Source organism: Protopterus annectens, chromosome 17.part0 (assembly GCF_019279795.1).
Source record: "Protopterus annectens isolate FY-2018-M chromosome 17.part0, PAN1.0, whole genome shotgun sequence".
Taxonomy (NCBI): domain Eukaryota; kingdom Metazoa; phylum Chordata; order Ceratodontiformes; family Protopteridae; genus Protopterus; species Protopterus annectens.
Window position 1 is genome coordinate 536,162,657 of NC_056751.1, and position 14,661 is coordinate 536,177,317.

The window sequence follows — 14,661 nt, forward strand, 5'->3', positions numbered from 1 at the left end:
TGAATTACCACATTGATGGTAGTTCACTGAACACAGAAGGCATTATAAGAGATCTGGGCACACAGGTTGACAGCAACCTCTCTTTTGACCACTACATTGCCACTGTGGTCAAAAAGTCCTTCTATGTGGCACATCTCATTACTAAGGGTTTTGCATCCAGGAAGAAAGAGGTCATTGGCTCCCTCTACTCTTCACTCAATAGGCCAATCATCGAGTATAATGCCCCATTTGGCATGTACCTCACTAGACACCTGCAACAACTGGAGAGGCCGCAAAAGTACCTCACAAAGAGGATCCTAGGCCTTAAACACTTGTCCTACATGGACAAACTCAAAAAACTCCATCTATTCTCTGTCTCATATCGCCTACTTAGAGACTATCTCTGTTTGACTTACAAAACCATGTCTGACCCAGCCCTGTTGGAAATGCTACATCTGAAGAAATCCCAATCCCTCCATACCACATGGTCCAGAGACCTCAACCTCATTACCACAATCAACAGAAGTGCTGGAGGGACAGGTTCATAACCCAGAGACTACCCATGCTATGGAATAGACTTCCCATACATGTCAAACAGAGCACCTCACTGGCCCTCTTCAAGACAAATCTTGATGAGTGGATGGGAAATAGAAAATTCAGCCCGGATCACTCCAGTGGCTCTACTTGACAGAGGCACAGAGAACTAAGGACGGGCGGCAGAATGTCAGGGTAATTTTATGGGCTAGGCTTGTAAAGTCTCCAGGTGCATTAGACTAGTACACACCTATGAACCCTCCTAGATATGGGCAGTCATTGCTAACTAAGATCTTGAGTTTAGTCTAGATCCTTTATATTGGGTTTCTCCAGTATTATATTGGGTATAACCGGCTAGGCTTCTAAAGACCTTTGGGTCAATAGCCTAGTAACCACCCATGAACCTATCAAGTAACAAGAGTATTCTTGCTTTCAGTCATCTAATTTTTATAGATGATAATGTTACTTGTGTGTTGGCGTACACTCAGCACTGCATTTTTTTTCAGGATAACTGTTGCCATATCCCTAAGAGTTTGGTGGGCAGAGGTACTTAGGAGGAAGCAAGCTCAGCAAGTGGTGGCCAAGAGTAACAACATGTCGACATTACTTTGCCATTACAGAGCTGGAGTTCTTCCTGGATATACAAAAAGAAGGCAAACAAGGTACTCCCAACTCAGAATGGACAACATATGTCTAGTTCAGGCAGGCAGCAATCAGAAAAAAGGGCGGGGTGAAGAATAATTGGACATTTTACACTATGCTGCTTTCACAGAGGGCTCAATTCAAGAGAGTGGCCCTGGAAACAGCACCAGTACCAGAGTGGATACAAATTAATTCAAATTATCAGTGGGCATATGAAAATAACAGCTAATAAACACCATCACCAGTAATTAGGTGGCTTACACAAGGGAACTAAACAGTTTAGAGACAATCGGAAGATGCAAGGTTGTGCAGTTGTATGGTTCATAGCAGAAAAACAATGGAGGCACACACCATGCTACTGTTTGAGGCTCATTAAAACAAGATAAAGGCAGCATAACACCTGGCAAGCTATCCGCTCGCTGCAGAAAGGCACAGGGAGGTAGTACAAGCCTTATAGGACAGACTCCAAAATATATGTAATCAGTAATACAACAGATTGTTTTTGATAGCCCATTGTTTATCATCCCTATGTGGAGCAATTAGTTGGTCAAATTAAAAATATTCTAATGATAAATATGAGCAACCTATGACAAACCAATAGGTGAAGACAAGGTGCTAAGAGTGAATACTGCTACACAATGAAGGATGAGCATGGTGTAGTAGAAAGTCAGTGAGTATGGTAAGAATGAGATGGGTGTGCTAAGAGTGAATACTGCTACACAATGAAGGATGAGCTTGGTGTAGTAGAAAGTCAGTGAGTATGGTAAGAATGAGATAGGTGTGTACTGGTTGGTAAGTGTATATTGGTTGAATAAGTATGATGGAGTAAGGAGAGGTGATTATGGAAGTGAAAGCAAGGTGGGATATGGTCTTAATTAACTAGAGGAGGTGTCTAATGTGTGTCCTACTAATACTACAGACTATCACCACCCAATTTAATTCCCATTTTATTACCTCAATAACTTCAATACTAAACAAAGCTATTAATTCTCCTCTTTCCATACCCACTCCTACTACTCAACTGCCTGCCCTTTTCAAATCTGAACCCATTCAAACAAATCACATACAAAACCTACTATCTAAGGTACAACCATGTACTCTTGCTTGTGACCACATACCTGGAGACTTGCTGAAACTAGCTGTCACATGTATTGCCTACCCTATATCTATTCTAATCTACCATTCTATCTCTGAACAGTATACACCTCTCCTTTGGAAAATATCCCAGGTCATTCCACTTCATAAAGGAGGACCCTCAAAAATTAAATTCAACTATAGACCACTGGCCATTCTCTCACCCCTAGCTAAAATCCTAGAAAAGTGTATCCACAAACAAATATTAGACTACTTCCTAAATAATTACCTTTTATCTGATACACAACATGGTGTTTGACCTAAGCACAGTACTAGTACAGCCCTTACAAGTTTTACCAATTCCATTAGTCACCTTAAAAACAACAGCCAACTTCTCTCTGCTACCTTTCTCAACATGGCAAAAGCATTTGACACAATATCTCATCAAATCCTTTTAAATAAACTGTCCTCTTACAACTTCTGCCCTGAAGCCCTAAGCTGTGCCGTGTCAGTCAAGTAAGAGAATTTAGTATACCTTCAAATAAAGGAACTTAGTCTGTGCTAAGAGATTATGAGGTATGCTGTAGCCGCTCTTGCCTTGTCAGTGTGTATTTTTACCACTGCCCTTGGAACAGTCTTCTACTATGATGTAGGAACTAAAGTAATGTCTTGCATTTTACACAGGGAAAACAAAACTGCAATGGCAATAGGATATAAACTGATAGATGGGCAGAGACTCACTGTGATCTCACAAAGTCGGAGGATGTTGACAAGGTGGGTGGGGTTGTTAGAATGTCATTAATGATGTCACAAACATGGATGTGATTAGCTAAGTGGGTGGTAGCATGTTCTGCTTTGGTCCGAAGCAGAAGTGTGATTTTAGAAAGGATGTAATGCCCCTTTAACTTAAGAGTTTTGCTGTGATTGCTGTTGCCAAAAGGTGTTGGATCAGTTGTACAAAAAAACAATAAAAATGCTTCACGCTTACAAAATGAAATATTAATATCATATATAATATATAAGGTTATATACTTCATGCTCTGAATGAGGTATAGGCCTCCTCAAAACTGATTATATGTATAGATCTGCAGCTGTGGGACTGCATACATATCTGCTGACCTCATCAGATCCAAATAGTCATGAAAGTTTTAAAGCAGGAGGAGACAAAGTCTACGATGAACACTCTGCTTAGTTTAACAGAATCATTCAATTGGCAAGCAGGAATGGAAATCAATCCAGAAGTCGACAAAAATCATACAGCAACTGAATGTGCGAAAAAACAAAAGCAAGAATGTAAGGAGGATCAGATAAGAAGAAAAAAAATGTGGAAAATCCATAAATATAGTAATAAGTGTAGAGATCTCATGTTTCAACATCATATTGATAAGGATTTGACACAAGAATGGATAAGGGGATGCAAGATGAAACTAGAAGATGAAAAGTCAATAATAGCATCCCAGGATAGTGGACAACATGCACATTAGTTTACAAAGTCCATTGAACATGTGGGAGAGGCAACAAATGTAGGTTCTGTAAAAAAAAAAAAAAAAAAAAAATTATGAATTAATTTGAATGAGTCTCATAACTTGTTGCTGGGTGTGATGCACTGAAAGACACAATGGTGTGGCACAATTATTCCATTGAAGATTGTTTAAACACCACAAGAAGTAGCGGAGATGCATTGGGAATATGAACCACAAAGTATTACAGAGAATGATGTAATGTACATCATAATGGATCACCCATTACCAACAGTCCAAACAAGTAGGTGCGGGAACACCAGATATAGAAGTTCATTACAAAAACACAAAAGTAGCACTAACACATTGCCATTACAGTGTCTTACATACAGCAAGACACAAAGTCATAAAATATCAAGGTTTGTAAGCAAAGTTTAACACAGACATATGAATTACTACCCCATTATCTTTTAACTGGAATATCCAAAAAATACTACACTTACATGATGTTTTAAATGAATTCAATGCAATTTCTAAATAGCCTTACAACTCCTGAAAAAATAAAGTAAAAAACAAACAAGCAATTTAACTATCCACAAAGAAAAAAAGACTGTCCAGAAAGGTAGAAATAGAAAACATCACAATATCTGAAACTTTTAAATTTTCCACATCTGTAATAAAAAGCAAATAAATTATGGCAAAAAACTATACTAGGACAACACTATGAAAAATAGCTAACGCATACTTAAAAGATTGAAGTCATCTGTTAAAAAATTCTTGCGACATGGTCAATCCCAAAAGCAAATTTTTTTGGGGTTGCGGGTTTTTCCGGGGGGAAATATTTCCGAACCGGAGTTTCAGACCAAACAGAGTTGGCTAAGTACCCGTTGGGGAACATTTTAGTTTTTCTTGCCTCAGTATTTTACGGATGTCAGAAAAAGTGAATAACTGTATTTCTTGTGGGAAACAGATACCTCATAGGGATTATCATACCTTGTGTATACCTTGTTTAGGGCCTGAGCACGACGTTGTTGGTTGCCGCTCTTGTGCTAGGTTTAACAAACGCACTATTAAGAGGAGGTTAGACTGTGCCAGGTTAGTGTTTGGGAAGCGTTGCAATTATAAAATGCCGTCGGATGCTCCGACGCCCGCTTCCAAGCGCAAGGATAAAACAGTGAAGCCTAGGGTTGAGGAACCGCAGTCCCGGACGTCGGTTCTTTAGAAGGCTCAGTGGAGCCGGAGGTTTTGCCAGGAGTTTCCATGGAGTCCCAGGCAGAAACTATACTCTTACAGGATGACCTTCTCAGGAGGTAGGCCAGGCTGAGGGGGCTTCTCAGGTGACTGTTCTTCCCTCTCTTCCCAAGGTAGTTAGGGCCTCTCCTTCTGTTGCCAAAACTTCTTTGAGAGGTAGGCCTACTTCAGCTTCAGTGGGGGCTTCTCCTAGCATTTCGGGTTCTGTACCTAAGAAACATATGCTTAAAATGGCAGAAGATTTGATTACTATGATTAGGGGTTCTATGCCCCGCCTTGGATAAGAGGCCTAGGTGGAACCGAGTTTGATAGTTTTGAACAGTGTTCAGAGGCTTCAGAATCTTCTGTGGAAGATTTGCAGGAGTATCCTACTTATTCTGATTCTGATGTGGATGATTCCACTCCTACAGCGTCTCCACCTGAGGATTTCTCATTTTCAGAGACTTTGCATTCCATGAGGGAGCACTTTAAATGGGAAGGCCAGGATTACTCTGACTCCAGGAAAAGGCTTAGGAGTTCTTGTTTTTACCCCAGCATAGGCCTTTAGCTATTCCTCCTGTGTTGAATGTGGTGGAAGATGTTTTTGCAGAGGCTTCCCTGAACCCTGACTCTTTGCCTCCTGCTCCTGTTAAGCCTGATAGGTATTATAGGGTGCCCAAGCTCATAAATATTTGTTTAAGAGCCCTAGGGCAGACCCAGAAACTATTTCTCAAGGGCCTAAGGGTGTAAAGGCTTCTGTGGTTAAAATCCTGTTCCCACTGATAAAGAGGCAAGGGCTTTGGATAGGTGGGGAAAGAAAGTGTATAGTTCTTCCACTCTAGCCATGAGCCCGTTGAATTGTCAGTTTCACATGCTAAAATATCAGAATTATCTCCTTTCACAATTGAAATCTAAGGTAGATGCTTTGGCGGAAGGTATTGAGTGTAAAGAGTTGCTGGATTTGGTTCATGTGTCTGAACAAGTGGGTAAGCATTCTTTGCAATGTGGTTTGATGCTGTACAGGCCTCCTCGAGGGTGGCTGCTACCAGTTCTGTTCTTCAGGCATGCCTGGTTGAAGGATCAGAATTTAGCTGAGCATGTTAAGACAAGGATTTTGGATGCTCCTTTACAGTCTGATGTGTTGTTTGGTTCGCCTGTGGAAGCAGTTTTAAAGAAAATGGAGGACAAAGCTAAGTCTATGCAAACTGTTAAAGATTTTTGCAGGTGCAGCCACCAAGTTTAGTAGAAATTGGCCTGCTAAGGGTGGACATATCCTGCTTATGATTCTCAGTCTAGGGGTAGGTCTAGACGTGGTAGGGCAGGGCTCAAGGTTCTTTAGGCCTAGAACAGGAGTTCACCTGCTCAGACTTCTGGTGAGGGCAGGGGTCAGTCCTTTTTAAACAGACCCAATGACCTGTTTTTTCAGCTGCCAGCAGATTCACGTTTGGCAGCTCCTTTGGGAGGAAGACTGTCTCTTTTCAAAGAAAATTGGGATTTAATTACTCAAGACAAATGGGTGTTGGATATCATTCACCACGGTTACAGATTTTATTTCCATACAATGCCCCCTTTCAAAGGCATGCCAGACGTTCCTCCTCTACAAAGAAAAGAGGCTCACAGGCAAGTTTTACAGTTACTTCACATAGGGGCCATTCAGCCAGTCCCTGTATCAGAAAGGGGCCTAGGATTTTATTCTCGCCTGTTCCTTGTACCAAAGAAGGGAAACACGTGGAGACCAATTTTGGATTTATCTCTCCTCAACACGTTTTTGGACATTCCCAAGTTCAAGATGTTGACGTTACAACAGCTTTTACCTCTGCTGGGCAAAGATCACTGGATGGTAACTTTAGATCTCAAGGAAGCTTACCTTCATGTGCCTATAAGGCTAAGTTGCAGGAGGTATCTGCGGTTTCGAGCTGGAAATTCTCATTATCAGTTCTCTGCATTGCCCTTTGGCTTATCTACTGCGCCCAGAGTATTCACAAAGGTTCTGGCATCAGTGATAGCTTACTTCAGGCTTCAAGGAATTCAAATCTATCCTTACTTGGACGACTGCCTGATTCTGGCTCAAGAAAGGAAGACCTTCTACAGCATCTGGAATATGTTATAGCAGTGCTAAGATGCCTAGGGTATTCTGTGAACGAAATAAAGTCCAGTCTAGTACCCTCTCAAGACATGTGCTTTCTGGGTGTAAGACTGAATACAGCAGCCCAGATGGCCTTTTAACCCCGGACAAACAACAGAGTCTGTCACTTTACTTCCATCAACTATCTCATCAGTCCGTGCTGACTGCAAGGACAGTCCTTCAAGCATTAGGGTTCATGGCATCTTGTATTCTGGTGCTTCCCAATGCCAAACTGCATATGAGGAAGCTACAATGGTATCTCAAAAATGTATGGACACAGCACTGCCAGGATTTGGACACTGTCATTCAAATAATACCTTGCCTTCAAAAAGAATTCTTGTGGTGGGCTCAGGAATGTCACCTAAACAAGGGACTCTCTGTGACCCGGCCAGAGGCAAGTCAGATTCTAACGACAGATGCCTCGGACATTGCTTGGGGAGCTCATCTAAATGGAAAGTGGATACAAGACAAGTGGCCTGCCAGACTACAGCATCTACATATCAACATGAAGGAGATGTTAGCAGTCCAGTTTGCATTAATGGCTTTCAAGGAGTTACTTCTTCCAGGGCAGGTGTTGATTCTAACAGACAACACAACTGTCATGTGGTACATCAACAAGCAAGGGGAACACATTCTTATCCTCTATGCAGGCAAGCAATGATTTTATGGGAGACTGCGCTAAGCTTGCAACTAACTCTTCAGGCAAGGTTTCTGCCAGGAGCACAGAACTCCTTAGCAGATGTGTTAAGCAGACAAATCATGGATCCCCACGAGTGGAAACTGGATCTTCATGTATTTCAGAAACTGACAGTGTCATGGGAACTCCAGACATAGATCTGTTAAGCTTCTCCACTAAACCACCAGCTGCCAAAGTATTGCACAAGGGGTTTCATCACACAGCTTGGAAAGTGGATGCTCTGTCTTTCAGTTGGAAAACCTTCATGTGTATGCCTTTCCACCTCTGCCGCTCCTTCCAAAGGTACTATTAAAGGTCAGACAAGACAGGCCAAGGATGATTTTGATAGCTCCAGATTGGCCTCGGCAACACTGGTACCCGCTACTACGAGTGTGGTAAAGAAGCCTCCATGGCCTTTACCTCTGATTCCTCATCTGTTATCTCAGAAGGACGGTCATCTGCTCAATGTCAAGCTTCACTCTCTTCATCTAACAGCCTGGCATATTCTGTGTTGAAACACAGCAGGTCTCAACTTCCTCAACAAGTTTTAAATGTGATTATGGAAGCTAGAAGGCCTAGTACAAGGAGAGTGTACGCAGAAAAATGGAAGAGATTTTTATTTTGGAGTACAGCAAAGAATTTGGAGATTTCAGAGCCTAATTTGAGTGTGGCTCTTCAATATCTTACTGAATTATTGGACAAAGGTTTGTCCTTCTCTTCCATAAAGATTCATGCTGCAGCAATTTCAGCTCACTATGATTGTGACCCACCTTTGTTTTCGCATCCTTTGTTCAAGCAGTTTCTTAGAGGGGCAAAGAATATAAGACCCCCACGTAGAGCTCCTACTCCTGCTTGGGATCTCAATTTTGTGTTGGAAAAACTTACTCTACAACCTTTTGAGCCTGCAGCTACTGCTGAATTGAAATATTTGTCATGGAAGACTGCTTTTCTGTTGGCTATTACTTCTGCAAGAAGGGTGTCTGAGTTGCAGGCCCTTATGGCAGTAGAGCCTTTTGATTTTCCATAAGGATAGGGTATCATTACGTACTAATCCTTCTTTTATGCCTAAGGTGGTTTCTAGTGTGGCTTTAAACCAAACTATTCATTTGCCTACGTTTTTGCAGAACCTCAAAATAAAGGGAAAAGATTTTGCACACTTTAGATGTGCACAGGCAATGCGTTATTATTTAAGCAGGACTAAGGATTTTAGGCAGTCTCAGCAGTTGTTTGTTTCTTTTGCTTTGAGTTCTCAGGGCAAGCCTGTGTCAAAACAAACTATTTCTAGGTGGATTGGCTTTTGCATTGCATTTTGTTATTCCCATCATGGCAAGGAGATTCCAGCTGGGATTAGGCCTCATTCCACTAGGGCTACTGCCACTTCAACAGCATTTCTAAGGGGGGTGGCAACTAAGGATATTCTGGAAGCAGCTACTTGGAGTTCAGTGCATACTTTCTCTAGGCATTATCACCTTCCTATTTACTCTAAGTCTAGGGCTGGTTTTGCCACAGCTGTTTTACAAGGCATGTTGTCAGCTCCTACTACTTTATAATTTGCCAGCCTCCCTTACCTCTGCTTTGGGATTCTACCCAATAGTCAGGACTGCAGCAATGGAAGACGAAGAACATAATTTTTGTACCTACCATAAATGTAGATGTTCGAGGATTCCATTGCTGCAGTCCAATTTACCCTCCCTCCTTCCCCTCTGTATTTAGGGGTGGTTGTGTAGGTGAGTTTACATGTTTATATTTCTGTATATACATATATATATATATTGTTGTATATATTGTACATGTTTTTGGTGCAGGTTGTTTTGGGACTTGTCTTTTTAGGGTCTTCTGACATCTGGGGCAAGAAAAGACTGAGGATATGACGTCGGTCATGCGCATTAGTACCCTGACGTACTGACGTCAGTCTAATGCGCCCTGACCGACGTCAGCCTTATACTCTGGTATTCGGGCCGACTGGACGCGGACTATACCCAATAGTCAGGACTGCAGCAATGGAATCCTCGAACATCTACATTTATGGTAGGTACAAAACTGTACTTTGGGGGGTGTGAGGGGCAGCCCCCCACCTAGTTTGATTTTATATTGTCCCACCTAGTTTGATTTTATATTGTCTGGTTTAATTTTATATTGTTCATTGATTCGAAACTATGTGGGGGCCCCCCCCATACCCCCTAACTCTATATTCTAGTTACAGGGTCACACTACAGTAGGTAACAGGGCATACACTTTTTACTTTCATTACAGTGCTCTACAAACTGCCAGTACTCATTGTCAATGAAATGAGTTTTAGGTCAAGTGAAATTTAGGTGAAGTGAAGTTTTAGGTCATTTGGTCTCAGTCAAATTAATTTAAGTCGATCGGAAGTTACGTCAAATGAAGTAGATCCATATAGATACAGATATATAGATAGATATGCATGCAAGGGTTTACTTCGGTAGACCGAATTTACACTTACCTAAACTGCAGATTCCGCAGATGGCAACACTGAACTTTCTATAAAGTAAACATGAAGATTACCTTTTTTTTTTTTTTAAGAGGGAACAGAGACACTTGGCCAACACGGGGAAATTTGCTTTTTTCCCCACTGTAGTGTGGTTCCAGAGTTGGTATATTTAGAGTAGTGTGGGGGCAGCCCACCCACTGGGGGTGTTTGGGGCATAGTGCCCCATCTGGGTGGGTTTGACATATTTAGTGTGTTAATTTGTTAAATGTTAGCCAAGTGTCTTCTTTCCCTGTAAGACACTTCGGTAATTAGGTGGTTCAGTTTATTGCAATATTGGTGCTGTCATCTCGATAATCATGCATTTGGGTAAGTGTAAATTCGGTATACCAAAGTATACCCAAAGAGATATATATATATGTACATATATATATATATATATATATATATATATATATATATATATGTACATATATATATATATATATATATATATACACACACACACACATAGACATAGATAAATATATGTATACAGATATTATTTACTTTTATTTGTTATTTGAGAGTGGGAATAAAGAAAATCCCTCTAAAAACAACCTCAAGGTTATGCTACTAAATGCTAGGAGTCTAAAGCAGAAACTGCACTCACTGGAAGTAGTCCCTCATCTTGGAAGATACTGACATTTGTGCAGTCACTGAGACCTGGTTTATGGCTGTGGAGACCACCTTAGCTATACCAGGTTATATGTCCTTCGACACATTCAGAGCCCGCAAGCTAAAGGCATGAGAACTAAAGGAAGTGGTACATCAATATCCATTAAAGATAAATACATCTCTCAATTGGTCAAACAGCATGATTCCCCTTCAGTTACTTCAGGTGCAACTGACTTTAGTTAAGACCCCTCGTCAGGTCACTGCCAGCTATAGGGCCCCCTCCATGAATCAAGACATCCACAGTCACTCATGATACAACCAAACACCCTGGTTTTGAGAGACTTTAATTACCCATTCATTGACTGGGTAAATTATACGTGTTAAGTCACTTGCCCAAAGGTTCCTGGGCTTCATTAACCCTGACCAGCTGGTTGACACACCCACAAGGGGCTCAAACATCCTGTATCTGGTGATCACCAACATGGGGACGTCTGCACTACACCCTGTGTGTGGCCATCCCTGGTGAGATCTGACAACAAATCAGTCTTGCCAGGAGTAACTAACACAATACCTCCCCTTAAAAAACAACTAGACTAAAAAAATTTTCCAAGGCCAATTACAACCTCTTACATGACAGCATAAATAGCTTCATTGCTCCCCTCCTTCCCTGATGGAACAGGCACCTATGCTGAGGTATACACCAATGCTTTATACGAGCACCTGTACAATTGTATTGACTCTGCTGTACCTGATAGAACCAAAGCCAGATCTACAAGGAAAAACAAATCTTCCTGGTGGACAACTGCCATTAATAGGCTATACAATAGGAGAAAGATATTGCTGTCTAAAAGTAGGAAGGGACAGTGTCAAAACTTGAAACACTCCCTCCTCAACTTAAGCAAGCAAATAAGAATCCCAGTGAAGTCCTCCATAACTAACTATGAATCCAAATCAACTTCCCTAACTAAGGATAACTACAAAGTATTCTTTAGTTACATCCATAACCTCAAAAGTAAGGCCCAGATTTTTGCTGAACTAGTAGTTAATGGTACTATATGTACAGAACCTATGGATACAGCAAACTTGCTGGCTGACAGTTTAAGTGAAAACGTCACTCTCCTGTCCCCACCACATATGCCCCTAATCATCCTTAATACCTGTCCCCCACCTAGCATCTCCAAGGAACAGGTCTTCAACACCCTCTCCAAGGCCAGAAGCACAGTCTCTGTGGGACTAGACAACATCCTGGGCTGTGTTCTACATGGGTTAAAACAGGAATTAGCATCACCATTGGGCATGCTTTTCAATCACAGATCCCAGCAGAATGGAAAATAGTTACCATCTGGCTTTGTTGAACAGCTAGATGAATGTAGCACATAGCATTGAATCCCTAAATATGACCCAGATGACTCAGGTTCAATTTGTGGCCTGCGCACAGGAGGATATAATGATGGGGAAAAAACATTATAAGACGATGTCTGCTCAGTGTTTTTGGGAGGAGGTTATGGGGAAAGGCTAGTAATACACCTATGGTTGAGACCTCTGTTGGACAACTGAGTCAGTGACAATTACAACATCTTGAATGGAGACTTGGTGGGCATTAGGATTTGTACCATGGTGTAGATAGGGTGGCTCTTCTGTAATACTGTCCAGATGCACTCTTCATGATACTGCTGCAGTCCAACTTGTATCACATCATCCAGCATGTTAAGGGGATATTAGGGTTCAACAAGAAAGGCCCATGGCACTATAAATGATGCTGCACCCATATAACTGTCATCCTCTCTCTGCTCTCTCATAGCTGCTAAGATGTGTTCATTGTACTCAGACGGGTCTGGCAGGCTTCCAATCAAAATTGGTTGCACTGGATATAGCAGGCACAGATCTGGAAGAAAAGTGGGAGGCAGCAGATGCCCAGCTGGCATAGGGGCCCCTCCAAAAATGATTTCCAAATCCTAAATAATCCCTAAAATAGCCCAACTGTTGCAGCTGATTCTGTACACCAGCCCTAGAACAAGCCACTCACCACTCTTCTGTATCTCAACAGTACCAGTCTCTCTTACCCTTCCTCAAGACTTCTCTAAGTCTTTCACTTAATTTTCCTATACAGCAACGTTGTAACCCTTCTCTAATATCCTGTTAATATATGCCACTTCCCTTATCTCAAACTCTGTATTCCACAAACCACTAACTGGAGTCTGGATATGTTATATACTGTCTAGTTGACATACAAAAACAAACAAAAAAAAAGTATTACTTAGGTCAGCTGTAGTTCATAATACAATTTTTTTTTTCAGTTTAGGTCTAAATCACTTAATCGCAAATGATCTTCACACCCAAATTTGTCTTAGCATAGGCTGATGCTAGTGCTAAGGGCACTTTTTGGCTAATTTCAAAGACTGAAACTATAATAACTTAAGGAAGTTTAACCTTTAATCTTAGTTTGAATTAGGAATAAGATATTCATGGCATTAGAAACCCCAAGAACTGGATGAATTAAAACCTGTTATTTCACTCATACACTTAAACAGCATGTTTATGAAACATATGTGAACTTTTAAAAGTGTACTCCACAAATGCTAATTCGTAAGTTATCATCTCCTTACTGGAACTTCATAAAAGTCATCCACTGAACTTCCTAAAAACTTCCCTTTCATGGATATCCTAAAAAGACTTGTTGGATAAAGGAAAAGAATGCTAAGAATGGCCACAACATAAAGGAGTACAATCCACTGAAAACTTCAGGATGCCTCATAACCATACTAACAAGCAAATTAATGGAAGGAAAAACCTGCACTGTAATAACTTTCAAAATAACGGTAATCACAACCGTAAAATATTCTTCAGAACCATTAAATAAATACTATGTCCCGCCAATATGTTCAACCATAAACCCTCCCCCAATAATTCATAACACAAAACACAGATAGCATAGGATGTCTAACCGTGGACTCACAAACATGTAAACTGAAGCCAGTCCTGAACCCATCCACTGTCACCATCAAATTTGTGTCCACATCCTATGTAAAACCAGTCTTAAACTCAAACAAGGCTCTATTCAAGCTGTTGACCTTTGAAGCAGGTGATAAAATTGCATATGCTGTCTCTATCCTTATTAGTTGGTCAAGCAAGGACTCCAATATTTTCTCTCGCTGCAAACATTAACCTTTTGGACATAGATGTAAATCTGCCAACTTTACTATCTGTAGACCGAAAGCAGTTTTATTCCTCCCTCAGAAATACTTTAAAAAAATGTATTCATAAACAATTACTATGTTATCTCCTACAGTATAAAGCCCCATCCTCCATGCAACATGCTTTCTGTCCTTCCTATAGGACTAACACTGCATCTCTAACATATGTCGGTACTGGAACTAAAGCTACAGATAACAGCAAACTAGTCTCCTTCTTCTAATTAGATTTGTGTAAAGCCCTGAACACAGCTTGTCACAGCAAACATGTAATGTAATGGCCTCTTTAGTGCTCTCAGCACAACAATGTGTTGTTGAAAAACTACCTATGGAACATTGTATCAGTCAGTCAAATACCACTCCACCAGCTCTCTATACATTCCAGTTCACAACAGAGTGCCACAACACTGTCCTCGGCCCACTACTTTTCAGCAATCTGAACAACACCCACACCACATTCAGACAACTGTCCTCCGTAATACAGTACAGTTATGACTCCACACTCATTTGAACATCTAAGTAAATCAAAAAATAGTAAGTCTGGAGGCTGTTACAGCAACCGATGCATGGCTATGTAAGTCACAAGTCATGCCCAACCCAAAAGAACCAACTAATACTTTTTTCATCCAACTTACTTGGCCATG